Genomic DNA, 18,742 nt, shown 5'->3' with positions numbered 1-18,742 from the left:
TCCCCTTCTTAGTGAAATACCCTTCTGTATATACAGATCTTAAGCTTTTAATATAAACATTAACCATAATTACTGTGAAAATATTTTCAGTGGTATGGGATAGAATCTTTTACACAACATAACTTAGGACTTCAAATTATCATAATACAAATCTGAATTCCTAACAACAGGTGCACCAACTGTCTAGTTCTCTAATCAATAACCAAGAGGCTTAGCAAGTGAAGAAATTTGGTCAAACTTTAGATGTTTCTGTGAAAGTGGGTTTTTTTGCTGAGATTAACATTCAAATCAGTTGACAGAGTAGTAAATCAGATCACCCCCTATAGTATGCATGGGACTCAGCCGATCAGTTGAAGCTCTTAAGAAAACAAAGATTGACCTTCCCCCCACCCCCCCCACCCCCCCACCCCACCCCCGCCAGCAAGAAGGATCTCTCTCTCTCTCCCTCTCTCTCTCTCTCTCTCTCTCTCTCTCTCTCTCTCTCTCTCTCTCTCTCTCTCTCTCCCTCCCTCTCCCCCTCCCCCTCCCTCCCTCTCTCTCTCTCTCTCTCTTCCTCTCTCTCTCTCTTCCTCTCTCTCTCTCTTCCTCTCTCTCTTTCTGTCTCATAATGGCTGATACAATTGTCAATACACAAACACACACACCTTATTGGGTCTTTCACTCCTAATACAGAGCCCAATCTCATCAATCTGTTAGGAAAATCAAGGCTTGATTGATGACTGGCCTTCAGGGTGAGAGAGCTGACTGAGGAGAGAGGAGGCTCGCTTTTGCTCTGCCCTGGTACGTGCTGAGCACATGGAGAAGAGATGAAAACCAAGGGTCATAAACAACTATGAAACAAATTCTATTTTCGTGTGTGTGTGTGAGAATGTGGTTTTTCTTAACCATCCATGTGGAAATGGAACATGCTGAACTTTGAGTCAAGTCCATAGCAACCATAGCTAATGAAAAATTAATCAAGAGTGGTAAACCCAAGACTTAATTGGACGATGGCTGACACCTGTGTACCATTTACCAACCCTCTTCCAGTCAGTCCCCCAAAGTGCTTTCTCGATGGACCAGTCTTGCAGCTGCCTCATCTGTCTGTCCTTCAGCGCAGAATTTCACAAATAACTGACAGGAGCCTGGCCAGTTCGGGAAGAGAAAGTAAGGGGAGGAACAGGCAATTGGAATTGGGTATGAGAAAAACAGAGTGAAAAAAGGAAAGAAAAAGGACATGGTAGAGAGGGAGAGAAAAAAGTGGCAGGAGCAATAAGGGGAATCCATTTCTGTGCACAGCTATCAGAAACAGAAAGCCTCATAGGAAGCTCTATGCTGAGGAATTCACAAATTTATTTCCCTTCCAGCTCTATACTTCTACAAAATGTCACATTTCCCCTCTTTGTATTTCTGTGTGATCCCACCGCAACAAAAGATTTTCCTCAGCTACCCAAGGGTTTAGGCTGTAAAGTGCATGTACTCCACACTAAAAGTAAATTCTTTTTTTTTTTTTTTTTTTTTTTTTACTTTCTGTACTTTTTATTTTTTTAACTGAAAGATTTTTAAATTTTATTAAAAAAATTTTTTTTATTTGAGTATAATTGCTTTACAATGTTGTGTTAGTTTCTGCTGTGCAACGAAGTGAATCAGCTCTATGTATACTATATCCCCTCCCTCTTAGATCTCCCTCCCACCCCCCACCCCCACCCCCACCCACCCACCCATCTCGGTCGTCACAGAACACTGAGCTGAGCTTCCTGTGCTTTATAGCATGTTCCCATTAGCTATCTATTGTATACATGGTAGTGTATATATGTCAATCCTAATCTCCCAGTTTGTCCCACCCTCCCCTTCCCCCCCCCACCGTGTCCACATGTCTGTTCTCTATGTCTGCATCTCTGTTCGTGCCCTGCAAATATGTTCATCTGTACCATTTTTCTAGATTCCACATATATGCGTTAATATACGATATTTGTTTTTCTCTTTCTGGCTTACTTCACTCTGTGACAGACTCTAGGTCCATCCACAATCTCTACAAATGACCCAGTTTCGTTCCTTTTTATGGCTAATATTCCATTGTATATATGTACCACATCTTCTTTATCCATTCATCTGTCGTTGGACATTTAGGTTGTTTTCATGTCCTGGCTATTGTAAATAGTGCTGCAGTGAACACTGGGGTACATGTGTCCTTTTGAATTATGGTTTTCTCAGGATATATGCCCAGTAGTGGGATTGCTGGGTCGTATGGTAGTTCTATTTTTAGTTTTTTAAGGAACCTCCATACTGATCTCCATAGTGGCTGTATCAATTTACATTCCCACCAACAGTGCAAGAGGGTTACCTTTTCTCCACACCCTTTCCAGCATTTACTGTTTGTAGATTTTTTGGTGATGGCCATTCTGACCAGTGTGAGGTGATACCTCAGTGTAGTTTTGATTTGCAATTCTCTAATAATTAGTGATGTTGAGCATCCTTTCATGTGCCCCTTGGCCATCTGTATGTCCTCCTTGGAGAGATGTCTATTTACGTCTTCATCCATTTTTTGATTGGGTTGTTTGTTTTTTTGATATTGAGCTCAATGAGCTGTTTGTATATTTTGGAGATTAATCCTTTGTTGCTTCCTTTGCAAATATTTTCTCCCATTCTCAGGGCTTTCTTTTCATCTTGTTTATGGTTTCCTTCACTGTGAAAAAGCTTTTAAGTTTAATTAGGTCCTATTTGTTTACTTTTGTTTTTATTTTCGTTACTCTAGGAGGTGGGTCAAAAAAGATCTTGCTGTGGTTTATGTCGAAGAGTGTTTTTCCTATGTTTTCCTCTGAGAGTTTTATAGTGTCCAGTCTTACATTTATGTCTTTAATCCACTTTGAGTTTATTTTTGTGTATGGTGTTAGGGAGTGTTTTAATTTCATTCTTTTACATGTAGCTGTCCAGTTTTCCCAGCACCACTTATTGAAGAGGCTGTCTTTTCTCCATTGTATGTTCTTGCCTCCTTTGTCATAAATTAGGTGACCACATGTGCGTGGGTTTATCTCTGGGCTTTCTATACTGTACCATTGATCTATATTTCTGTTTTTGTGCTGGTACCATACTGTCTTGATTACTGTAGCTTTGTAGTATAGTTTGAAGTTGGGGATCCTGATTCCTCCAGCTCCGTTTTCCTTTCTCAAGATTGCTTTTGCTCTTTGGGGTCTTTTCTGTTTCCATACAAACTGTAAAATTGTTTTTTCTAATTTTGTGGTGAATGCCATTAGTAATTTGATAGGGATTGCATTGAATCTGTAGATTGCTTTGGGTAGTATAGTCATCTTCACAATACTGATTCTTCCAATCCAAGAACATGGTATATTTCTCCATCTGTTTATGTCATCTTTGATTTCTTTCATGAGTGTCTTATAATTTTCTGCATACAGGTCTTTTGTCTCCTTAGGTAGGTTTATTCCTAGATATTTTATTCTTTTTGTTGCAGTGGTAAAGGGGAGTGTTTTCTTAATTTCACTTTCAGATTTTTTGTCATTAGTGTATAGAAATGCAAGAGATTTCTGTGGATTAATTTTGTATCCTGCTACTTTACCAAATTCATTGATCAGCTCTAGGAGTTTTCTGGTAGCATCTTTAGGATTCTCTATTTATAGTATCATGTCATCTGCAAACAGTGACAGCTTTACTTCTTCTTTTCCGATTGGATTCCTTTTATTTCTTTTTCTTCTCTGATTGCTGTGGCTAACACTTCCAAAACTATGTTGAATAATAGTGGTGAGAGTGGGCAACCTTGTCTTGTTCCTGATCTTAGCGGAAATGGTTTCAGTTTTTCACCATTGAGGACAAGGTTGGCTGTGGGTTTGTCATATATGGCCTTTATTATGTTGAGGAAAGTTCCCTCTGTGCCTACTTTCTGCAGGGCTTTTATCATAAATGGGTGTTGAATTTTGTCGAAAGCTTTCTCTGCATCTATTGAGATGATCATATGGTTTTTCTCCTTCAGTTTGTTAATATGGTGTATCACGTTGATTGATTTGCGTATATTGAAGAATCCTTGCATTCCTGGGATAAACCCCACTTGATCATGGTGTATGATCCTTTTAATGTGCTGTTGGATTCTGTTTGCTAGTATTTTGTTGAGGATTTTTGCATCTATGTTCATCAGTGATATTGGCCTGTAGTTTTCTTTCTTTGTGACATCTTTGTCTGGTTTTGGTGTCAGGGTGATGGTGGCCTCGTAGAATGAGTTTGGGAGTGTTCCTCCCTCTGCAATATTTTGGAAGAGTTTGAGAAGGATAGGTGTTAGCTCTTCTCTAAATGTTTGATAGAATTCACCTGTGAAGCCATCTGGTCCTGGGCTTTTGTTTGTTGGAAGATTTTTAATCACAGTCTCAATTTCAGTGCTTGTGATTGGTCTGTTCATATTTTCTGTTTCTTCCTGGTTCAGTCTCGGCAGGTTGTGCATTTCTAAGAATCTGTCCATTTCTTCCAGGTTGTCCATTTTATTGGCATAGAGTTGCTTGTAGTAATCTCTCATGATCGTTTGTATTTCTGCAGTGTCAGTGGTTACTTCTCCTTTTTCATTTCTAATTCTATTGATTTGAGTCTTCTCCCTTTTTCTCTTGATGAGTCTGGCTAATGGTTTATCAATTTTGTTTATCTTCTCAAAGAACCAGCTTTTAGTTTCATTGATTTTTGCTATTGTTTCCTTCATTTCTTTTTCATTTATTTCTGACCTGATCTTTATGATTTCTTTCCTTCTGCTAGCTTTGGGGTTTTTTTGTTCTTCTTTCTCTAATTGCTTCAGGTGCAAGGTTAGGTTGTTTATTCGAGATGTTTCCTGTTTCTTGAGGTAGGCTTGTATTGCTATAAACTTCCCTCTTAGCACTGCTTTTGCTGCGTCCCATAGGTTTTGGGTCATCGTGTCTCCATTGTCATTTGTTTCTAGGTATTTTTTGATTTCCCCTTTGATTTCTTCAGTGATCACTTCGTTATTAAGTAGTGTATTGTGTAGCCTCCATGTGTTTGTATTTTTTACAGATCTTTTCCTGTAATTGATATCTAGTCTCATAGCGTTGTGGTCGGAAAAGATACTTGATACGATTTCAATTTTCTTAAATTTACCAAGGCTTGATTTGTGACCCAAGATATGATCTATCCTGGAGAATGTTCCATGAGCACGTGAGAAAAATGTGTATTCTGTTGTTTTTGGATGGAATGTCCTATAAATATCAATTAAGTCCATCTTGTTTAATGTATCATTTAAAGCTTGTGTTTCCTTATTTATTTTCATTTTGGATGATCTGTCCATTGGTGAAAGTGGGGTGTTAAAGTCCCCTACTATGATTGTGTTGCTGTCGATTTCCCCTTTTATGGCTGTTAGTATTTGCCTTATGTATTGAGGTGCTCCTATGTTGGGTGCATAAATATTTACAATTGTTATACCTTCCTCTTGATCATTATATAGTGTCCTTCTTTGTCTCTTGTAATAGTCTTTATTTTAAAGTCTATTTTGTCTGATATGAGAATTGCTACTCCAGCTTTCTTTTGATTTCCATTTGCATGGAATATCTTTTTCCATCCCCTCACTTTCAGTCTGTATGTGTCTCTAGGTCTGAAGTGGGTCTATTGTAGACAGCATATATATGGGTCTTGTTTTTGTATCCATTCAGCTAGTCTGTGTCTTCTGGTGGGAGCATTTAATCCATTTACATTTAAGGTAATTATCGATATGTATGTTCCTATTCCCATTTTCTTAAATGTTTTGGGTTTGTTATTGTAGGTGTTTTCCTTCTCTTGTGTTTCTTGCCTAGAGAAGTTCCTTTAGCATTTGTTGTAAAGCTGGTTTGGTGGTGCTGAACTCTCTCAGCTTTTGCTTGTCTGTAAAGGTTTTACTTTCTCCATCAAATCTGAATGAGATCCTTGCTGGTTAGATTAATCTTGGTTGTAGGTTTTTCTCCTTCATCACTTTAAGTATATCCTGCCACTCCCTTCTGGCTTGCAGAGTTTCTGCTGAAAGATCAGCTGTTAACCTTATGGGGATTCCCTTATGTGTTATTTGTTGTTTTTCCCTTGCTGCTTTTAATATGTTTTCTTTATATTTAATTTTTGACAGTTTGATTAATATGTGTCTTGGTGTGTTTCTCCTTGGATTTATCCTGTATGGGACTCTCTGTGCTTCCAGGACTTGATTAACTATTTCCTTTCCCATATTAGGGAAGTTTTCAATGATAATCTCTTCAAATATTTTCTCAGTCCCTTTCTTTTTCTCTTCTTCTTCTGGGACCCCTATAATTCAAATGTTGGTGCGTTTAATGTTGTCCCAGAGGTCTCTGAGACTGTCCTCAGTTCTTTTCATTCTTTTTTCTTTATCCTGCTCTGCAGTAGTTATTTCCACCATTTTATCTTCCAGGTCACTTATCCGTTCTTCTGCCTGTTATTCTGCTATTGATCCCATCTAGAGTATTTTTAATTTCATTTATTGTGTTTTTCATCGTTGCTTGGTTCCTCTTTAGTTCTTCTACGTCCTTGTTAAATGTTTCTTGCATTTTGTCTATTCTATTTCCAAGATTTTGGATCACCCTTACTATCATTATTCTGAATTCTTTTTCAGGTAGACTACCTATTTCCTCTTCATTTGTTAGGTCTGGTGTGTTTTGACCCTGCTCCTTCATCTGCTGTGTGTTTTTCTGTCTTCTCATTTTGCTTATCTTACTGTGTTTGGGGTCTCCTTTTCACAGGCTGCAGGTTCGTAGTTCCCGTTGTTTTTGGTATCTGTCCCCAGTGGCTAAGGTTGGTTCAGTGGGTTGTGTAGGCTTCCTGGTGGAGGGAACTAGTGCCTGAGTTCTGGTGGATGAGGCTGGATCTTGTCTTTCTGGTGGGCACGTCCACATCTGGTGGTGTATTTTGGGGTGTCTGTGGCCTTATTATGATTTTAGGCAGCCTCTCTGCTAATGGATGGGGCTGTGTTCCTGTCTTGCTAGTTGTTTGGCATAGGGTGTCCAGCGCTGTAGCTTGCTGGTCATTGAGTGAAGCTGGGTCTTGATGTTGAGATGGAGATCTCTGAGAGATTTTCGCCGTTTGGTATTACGTGGAGCTGGGAGGTCTCTTGTGGACCAGTGTCCTGAAGTTGGCTCTCCCACCTCAGAGGCACAGCCCTGATGCCTGGCTGGAGCACCAAGAGCCTTTCATCCACACGGCTCAGAGTAAAAGGGAGAAAAAATAGAAAGAACGAAAGAGGATATAATATAGTGAAGTAAAATAAAGCTATTGTAAAGCAAAGCTATACAGACAAAATCTCAACCCAGAAGCATATACATATACACTCACAAAAAAAAGGAAAAGGGGAAAAATTAATATATCCTGCTCCCAAAGTCCACCTCCTGAATTTGGGATGATTCGTTGTCTATTCAGGTATTCAACAGATGCAGGCACATCAAGTTGTTTGTGGAGTTTTAATCCGCTGCTTCTGAGGCTGCTGGGAGAGATTTCCCTTTCTTTTCCTTGTTCGCACAGCTCCCGGGGTTCAGCTTTGGATTTGGACCCGCCTCTGCGTGTAGGTCGGCTGAGGGCGTCTGTTCCCTGCCCAAACAAAACGGGGTTAAAGGAGCAGCTGCTTCGGGGGCTCTGGCTCACTCAGGCCGGGGGGAGGGAGGGGTACGGAGGAGGCAGGGCGAGCCTGCAGCGGCAGAGGCCGGCGTGACATTGCACCAGCCTGAGGCACGCCGTGCGTTCTCCCGTGAAAGTTGTCCCCGGATCACGGGACCCTGGCAGTGGCGGGCTGCACTGGCTCCCGGGAGGGGCGGTGTGGAGAGTGACCTGTGCTCGCACACAGGCTTTTTGGTGGCGGTAGCAGCAGCCTTAGCGTCTCACGCCAGTCTCTGGGGCCCGCGCTGATCGCCGCGGCTCGCGCCCGTCTCTGGAGTTCGTTTAGGCGGTGCTCTGAATCCCCTCTCCTTGCGCGCCACGAAACAAAGAGGCAAGAAAAAGTCTCTTGCCTCTTCGGCAGCTGCAGATTTTTTCCCGGGCTCCCTCCCAGCCAGCTGTGGTGCGCTAACCCCTTCAGGCTGTGTTCACGCCACCAACCCCAGTCCTCTCCCTGGGATCCGACCAAAGCCCGAGCCTCAGCTCCCAGCCCCCGCCCATCCCGGCGGGTGAGCAGACAAGCCTCTCGGGCTGCTGAGTGCTGCTCGGCACCGAGCCTCTGTGTGGGAGTCTCTCCACTTTGCCCTCTGCACCCCTGTGGCTGCGCTCTCCTCCGTGGCTCCAAAGCTTCCCCCCTCTGCTACCCGCAGTCTCCGCCTGCGAAGGGGCTTCCTAGTGCATGGAAACCTTTCCTGCTTCACTCCCTCCCACTGGTGCAGGTCCCGTCCCTATTCTTTTGTCTCTGTTATTTCTTTTTTCTTTTGCCCTACTCAAGTACGTGGGGAGTTTCTTGCCTTTTGGGAGGTCTGACGTTTTCTGCCAGCGTTCAGTGGGTGTTCTGTAGGAGCAGTTCCACGTGTAGATGTATTTCTAATGTATCTGTGGGAAGGAAGGTGATCTCCGCGTCTTACTCTTCCACCATCTTCTCTCCTCTCTGGTGGCATCTTTTAAGATTTTCTATGTATAGTATCATGTCATCTGCAAACAGTGACAGTTTTACTACTTCTTTTCTAGTTTGTATTCCTTTTATTTCTTTTTCTTCTCTGATTGCCGTAGGTAGGACTCCAAAACTGTGTCGAATAAGAGTGGCGAGAGTGGACATCCTTATCTTGTTCCTGATCTTAGTGGAAATGCTTTCAGTTTTTCACCATTGAGAATGATGTTAGCTGTGGGTTTGTCGTATATGGCCTTTATTATGTTGAGGTAGGTTCCCTCTATGCCAATTTTCTGGATAGTTTTTATCATAAATGGGTGTTGAATTTTGTCAGAAGCTTTTTCTGCATCTATTGAGATGATCATATGGTTTTTATTCCTTAATTTGTTAATATGGTGTATCACATTGATTTGCGTATATTGAAGAATCCTTGCATTCCTGGGACAAATCCCACTTGATCATGGTGTATGATCCTTTTGATGGGTCGTTGGATTTTGTTTGCTAGTATTTTTTTTTTTTTTTTGGTTGTGTTGGGTCTTCACTTCTGTGCAAGGGCTTTCTCCAGTTGCGGCAAGCGGGGGCCACTCTTCATCGCGGTGCGCGGGCCTCTCACTATCGCGGCCTCTCTCGTTGCGGAGCACAGGCTCCAGACACGCAGGCTCAGTAGTTGTGGCTCACGGGCCTAGTTGCTCCGCGGCATGTGGGATCTTCCCAGACCAGGGCTCGAACCCATGTCCCCTGCATTAGCAGGCAGATTGTCAACCACTGCGCCACCAGGGAAGCCCTGTTTGCTAGTATTTTGTTGAGGATTTTTGCGTCTGTGTTCATCAGTGATATTGGTCTGTAATTTTCTTTTTTTGTGATATCTTTGTCTGATTTTGGTATCAGGGTGATGGTGCCCTCGTAGAACAAATTTGGGAGTGTTCCTCCCTCTGCTATATTTTGGAAGAGTTTGAGAAGGATAGGTGTTAGCTCTTCTCTAAATGTTTGATAGAATTCGCCTGTGAAGCCATCTGCGGAATTCACAGATTCATTTCCCTTCCAGCTCTAAAATTCTATACTTCTACAAAACGTCACATTTCTCCTCTTTGTATTTCACTGTGATCCCACTGCAACAAAAGATTTTCTTCAGCTACCCAGGGGTTTAGGCTGTAAAGTGCATGCACTCCACACTAAAAGTAAATTCTTGCATTAGTTATCCAAACTGTTTGAAATGAGGAACCAAATTTTCAGCTATATCTCCCTCTTTATCAGCAAATAGTAATTTAAAGCCAATTACCAGGGCTGTGATTCCCCAGTGACAGACTGTGGGCTATTAAAATTAATCCTGACAGAAGATCCTTGCTGCTTTCTCCAAGCACATTCAGGCCATTGGTTTATGAACAGGATGAACAGAGGGCCCATCCCAGAGGGCTTGAGGGAGGAAGTACATTAAAATGGCTGCCTGCATCTTTGTTTGCTCAGCTGCTTGGAAAAACTAAGACTGAGGGAAATGGGATTAATCAAGGGGGCAGTTGCCCACGGAAAAAAAATAGGAAGACTCTGGTGAGAAAATTCCAGCCAAATAAGGTTCAAGTCAAAGGGAAAGAATTCTTATCTATTCAGCCTTTCACACGGTTGAGTGTTGTTTGGTGACAAATTTCCCATTTCAGGCCACCACAGTGTTTTATGAAATTTTTGTTAGCATGTGAAGAGACAATTCAGGGAAAAAAATTAAGTGTTTGATTCTTTAAAGTTCCAGGTGATTTACTTTGTAATTAGCAACATTAATGAAGATTATTGGTTAGATATGTGACTAATGGTTATTGAATAACACCTTTCTATGATTTTTCATATGAATAAACTCACAAACCAGAAAAAAAAAAGTCCCTGAAAGATCGCATGTACTGCTATGTGGTACAGAATATACAGACATTGTAGCTGAGGCTCCTCCTCCTCCCTCTCACATTAGGAGACAATCTTTTTTTTTTTTTTTTTTTACATTTTATTGAAGGATAGTTGATCTACAATGTTGTGTTAATTTCTGTTGTACAGCAAAGTGATTCAGTTATATATACTTTTCCATTGTGGTTTATCACAGGATATTTAATATAGTTCCCTGTACTATACAGTAGAACCTTGTTGTTTATCCATCCTACATAAACTAGTTTGCATCTGCTAATCCCAAACTCCTAATCCTTCCCTCTCCCAAACCCCTCCCCCTTGGCAACCACAAGTCTATTCTCTCTGTCTGAGTGTGTTTCAGGAGACAGAATCTTGAATAAGATGTAAAATGTCTTCCCCTCTCCTGACTTATTCACTTCCCTTTGATGCATTGGCTAAAATTCCACCAATAAGAAAATTACTAGGTTAAAAAGGATCGTCCTTTGAGACAGTAGATATTTCTAGAAGGGTTGTGACCTATCAGTCATTTACAGTTGAGTGTGAATTGGTTCCAAATGGCTTTCTCACAAAAAGCTAGCTGAGGTGATGACTTGCACTAAAAGAGTGGGCTTTGTTAGGAGGGAAAGCGAGAAAATGGAGAGAGTTTTGAGCAATTGGAGAGGAAGAGTAGACCAGAGAAAGTATTACAACAGAGAGTTCAGGTGGCAGGAAGACCCCAGAAGGCCTCCTTTTCACAGTTTGGAGAATATGTAGGCCAGGCAAAAAGGGAGGATGTCAAAACCAAACTTTGCTTAGAATTGGTTCAGATTCCATGCTGGAAGGCAGACCCTCCTATACTTAAGTGGGCCTTGTCTAAGATTCTTCATAAAATATCCAGTACATTGTTTAAAGGGGGTAATTTGCAAAGTCACTAAAGGGTGAGATTTAATAATTTCCTTTCAAGTTTCATGGGAGAGGGATTTGAGAGTTGTGCTTTTAGTGGAGGGAAAGAAGAACCAGGTCTCTACCACAATGCTGGCACACTGTATGTCTCACTCTTTGGAATCTGATGTACATCAGAGGCCATAAAATAAAGAAACTGGTGATCGGCAGCAAAATGGACTTAGAGAAAACTGACCACCCTTCTCCTCTCATGAAACCTGGCCGGAATCAAGTATCTGGTCACCTTTAATTTTCTGTGTTGCATGAAAAAGAACACAGCTAGCTCTGAAAAGCTTCAGCTAGGGGAAATAGGAGAAAAGGAGCAAGGGATGCCCATATAATATAGAGTTGGGAGAATGACCAAGGAAAAAAAAGTCATCCTTGATTTTCTTCTCCAAAATTTGGAGGAGAGAATAGTCAAGCATAGTATATAGACAGTAAAGGTGATCCAGATCAGAGAAGTGAAGGGGTGGTGGTGAAATTTGTCAACCTCCAACTATGATTTTGGGAGAGGGCTTGTGTACCGCTAACTTTGTGGCCAGTTAATATCCCCAGGCCTCAGTTTTCTCCCATTTAAAATGAGGGTATTGAACCAGACAAACTCCAAGGTGCCTTTCAGTGCTTAAATTATAGTATTCTAGGATGACTGATGTTATTCTTTGGCAACATCTGCATCTATTTAAGTTCATAAATGTTGAAGAAATATTTGGTATGCAGTAAACCAGGAAGCAGGTAGCTCCCTTTAAATAAATAGTCATCCAACATTGATGAAGTTTAGGGTATTATCAACCTTTGCTGGACTCCTGTGGTTGCCCATATCTTATGGGACTGGATCATGTTTTCCATCACCTACAATTCTTGGGCTTAATTTAATTTTTATATCTAATGGATGACAGCTCTGAGTAATTTAAGATTGTTTATAAGGTTTAAAAAACCTGAAGTTGTCAAAATAGCAGAAGACAGACAAAGGGTAATGAATGATGTGGGAGGAACATCACTTCAAGCTGACTGGAGAAAAAGGTGGTTTGAAGGAATAAGTATTTTCTTTATAATGCACAGAAAGAAAAACATTAGATAATGTAAATAAAGGGTTGCAAATTCCGGGTCTTTGGCCACATCCAATCTACAGATGAATTTGCTCAGCAGCACAGAGTTTTTCAAAATAATGAATTTGAGTGACTTTAAGATGGACATGTACTTATAATCCTGGTGAGCACCCTTCTTGCCTCTCCCTGCCACCAGCCACTCACCCCCATTATCCTACCACAGACCCTTGCCACCTTTTTTTTTTGACCCTTGCCACCTTGATGCAAACTTCCTGGGCACCAGGACATTTGAGTTTGGGTGTGTGATGCAAGTATAAATGAAAAATGTAGGCCAACTCTTTTTCTTTTTTGAGAGGCTGCAATTACAGTCAGTCCTCCATATATGTGGGTTCCACGTCCACGGATTCAACAAACCTTGGAACCAAAATATTCAGAAAAAGAAAAAAACAATTCTGGAAAGTTCCAAAAAGCAAAACTTGAATTTGCCTGTGAACAGGCAACTATTTACAAAGTATTTACATTGTATTAGGTATTGTAAATAATCTAGAGATGATTTAAATTAGAGGAGGGAATGTGTGTAAGTTTATGCAAATACTACACCATTTTATATAACAGGCTTGAGCATGTGTGGATTTTGGTATTTGTGGGAATGTGGGGCCTGGAACCGATTCCTCCACCTTCTCTCGATACTGAGGGATGACTGTGACACCATGGAAACTTCTCGATCACTTCCTAGATCACTTGTTATAGGAAGGTGTTCTTTACCTCTAAATCTGTTTTCCTAAGGCCTTCTGTGTTTTAAGAATCCCTACGGGGACTTCCTTGGAGGTCCAGTGGTTAGGACTCCATGCTTCCATTGCAGGGGGCACGGGTTCGATCCCTGATCAGGGAACTAAGATCCTGCATGTTGTGCGGTGCGCCCCCCCCACCTCAAAAAAAAGGAATCCCTACAAATGGTTGTCAGGTGATTCATAGAGTTAATGTCCCCACAGATTGTAAACCTCATTGATATTGCAAGTTTGGTTTTGTGTTTTTTTTTTTGTTTGTTTTTTGCTAGAATCAAGTGTAAAAAGTGGATATTAATTCAAAAGAACTCAGCCTTTTCTGGGGAAAACCAGTTTGCATGATTTGTAGTCAGACTAATAAATGCTCTAGTCAAAGGATATAATCCTGTTATTTTGAACAATTGCTAAGAAATTGTTTGCAAGCATCTCTAACAATATATAGAGTTTGTTTACAAAGCTTGATTTAACATTTTTATCTATAGCAAAAGCCATTTTAAAAGGTCAAAGAAAATTATGAATCTTTATGATTACTGTAGAAACATTAGCATCTTTACAACTACATTTTCTGTTTTAAGTTCCGTATTGGGATTTTGTGATAAAAAAGGTCAACTTGAGACAGCCCTTATTTCCTTCCCCCAGCCCTCCAAAAATGTTTAAATAAATTTGTGGGTACCATAAAGATATTTTATTTAAGGGTTGGGCCACAAAGTGACCAGTTAAGATTTTTCAGGCTGAACATGCATTGTTTAGGAGGTGGCAAGTTAGAGAGGAAAGGGGAGAATTAAAATATTTGCAAGATGTCATTAATCTCCAGCAAAAGCCAAGAGTTGTTTTTTTCCCCCTTCATTTCAGAACTAATCCAGCTTTCTGTTATTTGGCTCGGAAAAGTCTTAAATCTGTAACAAGAGAGTAACTTCCTGTTCTCAAGAGTATGGCTGCCAAAGAAAACATTTACAAGAAAAGTCCCAGGGCCAAAAAATTGCCTACTAATTATTTCTCAGCCCCCCACACCCCTAATTCAGGAAGGTGAATGCTGTAAATGCTATATGTTAAAACTCAAAAGTATGTGTTGAAAAATTAAGAGAAAACCCCCAAGAACTGTTTGCCATTTATTTATATTTTATTGCATTCAAATTACGTCAGTTTTATGGCCTTTGGGCACAAATTAATGTTTCTTATATAATATTTTGTTCAGAATTCCACAAAGATTATACTATACCTTCATCTGAATACATTATGGAAGTTTTTACCTGGTACCTTCCCAACTGAAGAAGAGAGAAGCAGCCCCAGCATTCAGGAACTCACCTAGTCCCACCAGCTGCAAGCTGGCCTGATACTCAGCAGTGGGTCTTGGTTTTCTCCTTGGGGATCTATCTATTCAGTGCAGTGTCAGTCAAAATTCCAGCAGCCCATAGGTAGAAACTGACAGACTGTAAAATTCATATGGAAATTCAAAGGTCCTAGAATAGCCAAAACAACTTTGAAAAAGAACAGAGTTGAAAAGCCTATATACTACCTGACTTCAAGGGCTTAAGATAAAGCTACGGTAATCAAGACAGTGTGGGACTGGTGTTAAGATAGGCAACTAGATCAGTATAACAGAGTGTACAGAAATAGACCTATGCATGTATGGGCAGTTGATTTCCAACAATGGTACAAGGGCAATTCAGTGGAAAATGGGTAGGCTTTTCAACAAATGGTGCTAAAACAATTAATTGGACATTCATATGCAAAAACCTCTTTGATTTACACTTCATACCACGTATTAGTAATCTAATCCTGCCTAACAAATTACCTCCAAACTTTGCAGCCGTCTCCCTCTGGTATCTTTGCCTCTGGTCTCTCTTTCCAGAAACATATCTCCAGTCTTTCTTTGGGGCTTGTCCTCCTCTGACAAAGTCAAGTGAGTTATTCTCAAATTTCCATATAAGAAAAAGGAGTCTATGGTTTATTTAATCTTAGGTTTATCCAGACACAATTTTTTTTTTTTGCCCTACTTTCCTTCTGCACAATCCTACTCACAAGTAAGCATTATTCATTAAGTCTCTAATGTGTGCCCAATAAGAGGAAATCCTTGGGTTTAAAAATATTCATGTGCAACACCTCCTTCACAGTAATGACTAGTACTAATAGCAGGGGTCAATTGTTGGTATCGATTGTAGGCATGTCTCTGGCGCAGTGCTGGAAACTTTTCCCATGCTGCTTCACATGATCATCACAGCAGGCCTCTGCGGAGGTAAGGTGGAATTCCATTTCCTTCCTAGGCAGAGCTGCTCATGGGAGCCCTGCACCTGAGAGCAGAGGTGACCTGCCCAAGGGAGTATTGCAATTTAGTGGCAATACCGACTCCAGGCTTCCCACCCCTGTTCTGGAATCAGACGGGCCTGGGTGGTTTCAGGCAATTTTCATCTCTGAGTTTCCATTTCCTTAACCACAAAACAGTGGTAGTGACATTTTCTACACAGAACTGCTATGAAGATTGACTGGTTGCATGCTGTGCCGAGGTCCGTAACTCTTGGTCTCCTTTACTTCCCCCCAGCGAAGGCTCTTTCTGGATACTTTTCACTTGTAGATTTCTCCATGCTTATTGAGGTGTGGAATGAGTCCCCTCCTTTATAGGAAACTGCCCCTAAGGAGCTTACATGGATGGAGAGAAAGGAAATGGACACGATGGTCAGTAATTTGAAGTGAGAGTAGAAAAGAGGGGAGCAGGAAAAAAGTACCCCTGGGATTCAGAGACATCAAAGACCAGGAGGAGACAGACTCACTGGGAATAATTTTCGAAGAGGATGAGGGTATTGAGGGTACACATCTGTGTGTCCCCAGCACCTGGCATGCATTGCTTGAACTGAACTGGGCCTCTGAGTCTGGATGTCAGGGAGATCACTATGGTCTGATGTGGCCTGAAGTAGGACAGGAAGGAATCCTGCCCTTCCTTTCACACCCCTCACCCCACCCTCTGTCTTAGGGACCACCCTAGAGTTCCTGGAGTAGGCCAGTGGCATTTGCTGGGGAGAAAGAGGGTGCCCAGAGTAGACAGACACGTGGACCAGCTCAGGGTCAGTCTTGGTTGGTGCACCCTCTGTTGGGGAGACCATGTCACATCACCAAACTCCAGACACTTCCCAAATGTTCCTGTCTCCCCAGCTAGCCCTGAAAGGAACCCTCTGGGGCATGTGCCACCCAGACTCTAACCCCATGTCAGACACATGGCCTGAACTTTCTGTCTCAACGGCTGCCTCTTGCTTCTGACTCACTAAGCAGCAGGCCATCTGAGGCCAGGATCCTGTGGGACACCAGCTGCTTCTAAGTAAGCCCAGTCCTGTTTCCATTCAGCTGCTCAGTACTCTCTGGGCCCTGAGGACACTTACAGGCCTGCAGCTCACACCTGCACGGTCCCGAGCTCAGGTATCCAAAGGCAATATCCTGAAGGAACTTTATTCACCGCCTGTTTGGGGGGGCGTCCCTGCCTAAAGCAGGCAATTTTATACACACCTTCATTTCTCACTCCCAGTGTTGGCAACGGAGTCAGGAAAGAACATCCTCATACTGTTGGTGAGCTCTTTCAGTGGACTCCAATTTCCAGAGGCCAGATTGGACCACGTGCACGAAAAGACTTAAATGTGCCTAACTTGTGACCCAGCGATTCCTCTTCTAGGAATTTATCCTAGGCAAGTGTACAAAGACATGTGTACAAGATGGTTCCGTAGAGGATTGCTTTAAAAAGGGTAAAGACAGCCTCCAAAATTCCAACCTCAGGGGACAGGTCAAGTAAACCACAGTACCTCAATAAAGTGGAATCCAACTAGCTGTAAGAAACAGTGGTGTAGCTCTATACATCTGTATCTATATAGAATGATATATGTGATTATATATGTGGTTACAAAAGTATGTAGTGATAATAGGTAGCACTTACTAAGTGCCAAGCACTATTCTAAGAACTCCACAGATATTAACTCATTTAATCTGCACACAGTGACAGTTGGGAAAGAACTGTCACTGATCCCATTTTACAGGGGCTCAAAGAGGTTCTGTGCTCAAGCCACATACTAGTGACTAAGCTGAAACAGTCTCCAGAGCCCACGTTCCTGAATACCACGATTCTGCTTCTCAGTATAGGGTCCTGTGTGTGCTAAAACAAAATAAATGGGGGAGGGGGGTGTGTTTAAGAAAGTCTGGAAGGATTGGAATGAGAATATTAATTGAGGCATTATCATAGGAATACATTTTTATTTTTAAAAAACTTAACACACTGCTGTTTTTCATTTCAGTTAGATAAATTTGCTGTGTAATATTAGAGTTCATTCCCCCAGTTCTACACGATACCCGTGCTTATGAGGAGGTTGAAGAACAAACGTCACTCTTTCAGACGGTGGGTTGAGTGTCACTAATTTTGACAAAGGGTCGAGAAGGATCAGCTCTGGTTTTTTTCAGTTTCAAGTCTGTACCACTAGGAAGTCTCTTCAGTGGTCTTTCTAAATAGTTCAAATAATATTTAAAATTCTCCACATGTTGAAGGTATATATAAAAGTATAAAGGGCCCAGGGATACCTTTAATGCTATGGAATGATCGCTGGCATCCTTTGAATTTAAAATTACTAATTTTTTTCCTTTTTTTGACTGTTTTAAGAAAAGAAAAAAGTTGGGGGGCGGGGATGTGGAGTGCTTGCAGAACAGTCTTTGTTGTATTAAAACCGACATTCTTTATGCCGTGTTTCATTTAGAAGCTGTTTCCACACCAGCTTCTCCAGGGGCCCAGGGGTTGCCATACCTTCTGTCACTCTGAGTCCTGCTTCCCTACCTCCTGGTCCCAAGGCCTGCCTTTTCCTGAAATGCTCCTCCTTGGGGCTGCGCTAGGAAACGGCTTCTCATGCTAGAGCAGCTCAAAGAGTGAAGGTAGCCAGCACTCAACATGCTTTAAAACACACCTCAGAATGGCAGCACCCTCCTCTGCGTCCATCCCCAGGCCAGGCCTCTGCGTGACCTACCTCAGTTGGCACTCACATTGGCCTGTCAGGTGTGATTTTCTTTTTTTTAATTGAAGTGTAGTTGATTTACAGTGTTGTGTTAATTACTGCTGTACAGCAAAGTGATTCAGTTATAGATATATATATACATTCTTTTTACATTCTTTTCCATTATGGTTTATCATAGGATATTGAATATAGTTTTCTGTGCTATACAGTAGGACCTTGTTTATGCATTCTATGTATAAAAGCTTACATCTGCTCACCCCAACCTGCCACTCCATCCCTCCCCCAACACCCTCCCCCTTGGCAACCACCAGTTTCTTCTCTGTGTCTGAGATTCTGTTTCATAGGTTCATTTGTGTCATATTTTAGATTCCACATATAAGTGATATCATATGGTATTTATCTGTCTCTTTCTGACTTACTTCACTCAGTATGATAATCTCCAGTTGCATCCATGTTGCTGCAAATGGCATTATTTCATTCTCTTTTATGACTGAGTAGTAGTAATCCATTGTATATATGTACCATATCGTCTTTATCCATCTATTGATAGACACTTAGGTTGTTTCCATGTCTTGACTATCGTGAATAGTG

The sequence above is a fragment of the Eschrichtius robustus genome, chromosome 1 (genome assembly GCF_028021215.1).
Source record: "Eschrichtius robustus isolate mEscRob2 chromosome 1, mEscRob2.pri, whole genome shotgun sequence".
NCBI lineage: Eukaryota > Metazoa > Chordata > Mammalia > Artiodactyla > Eschrichtiidae > Eschrichtius > Eschrichtius robustus.
Note: the sequence above shows the minus strand (reverse complement) of the source record.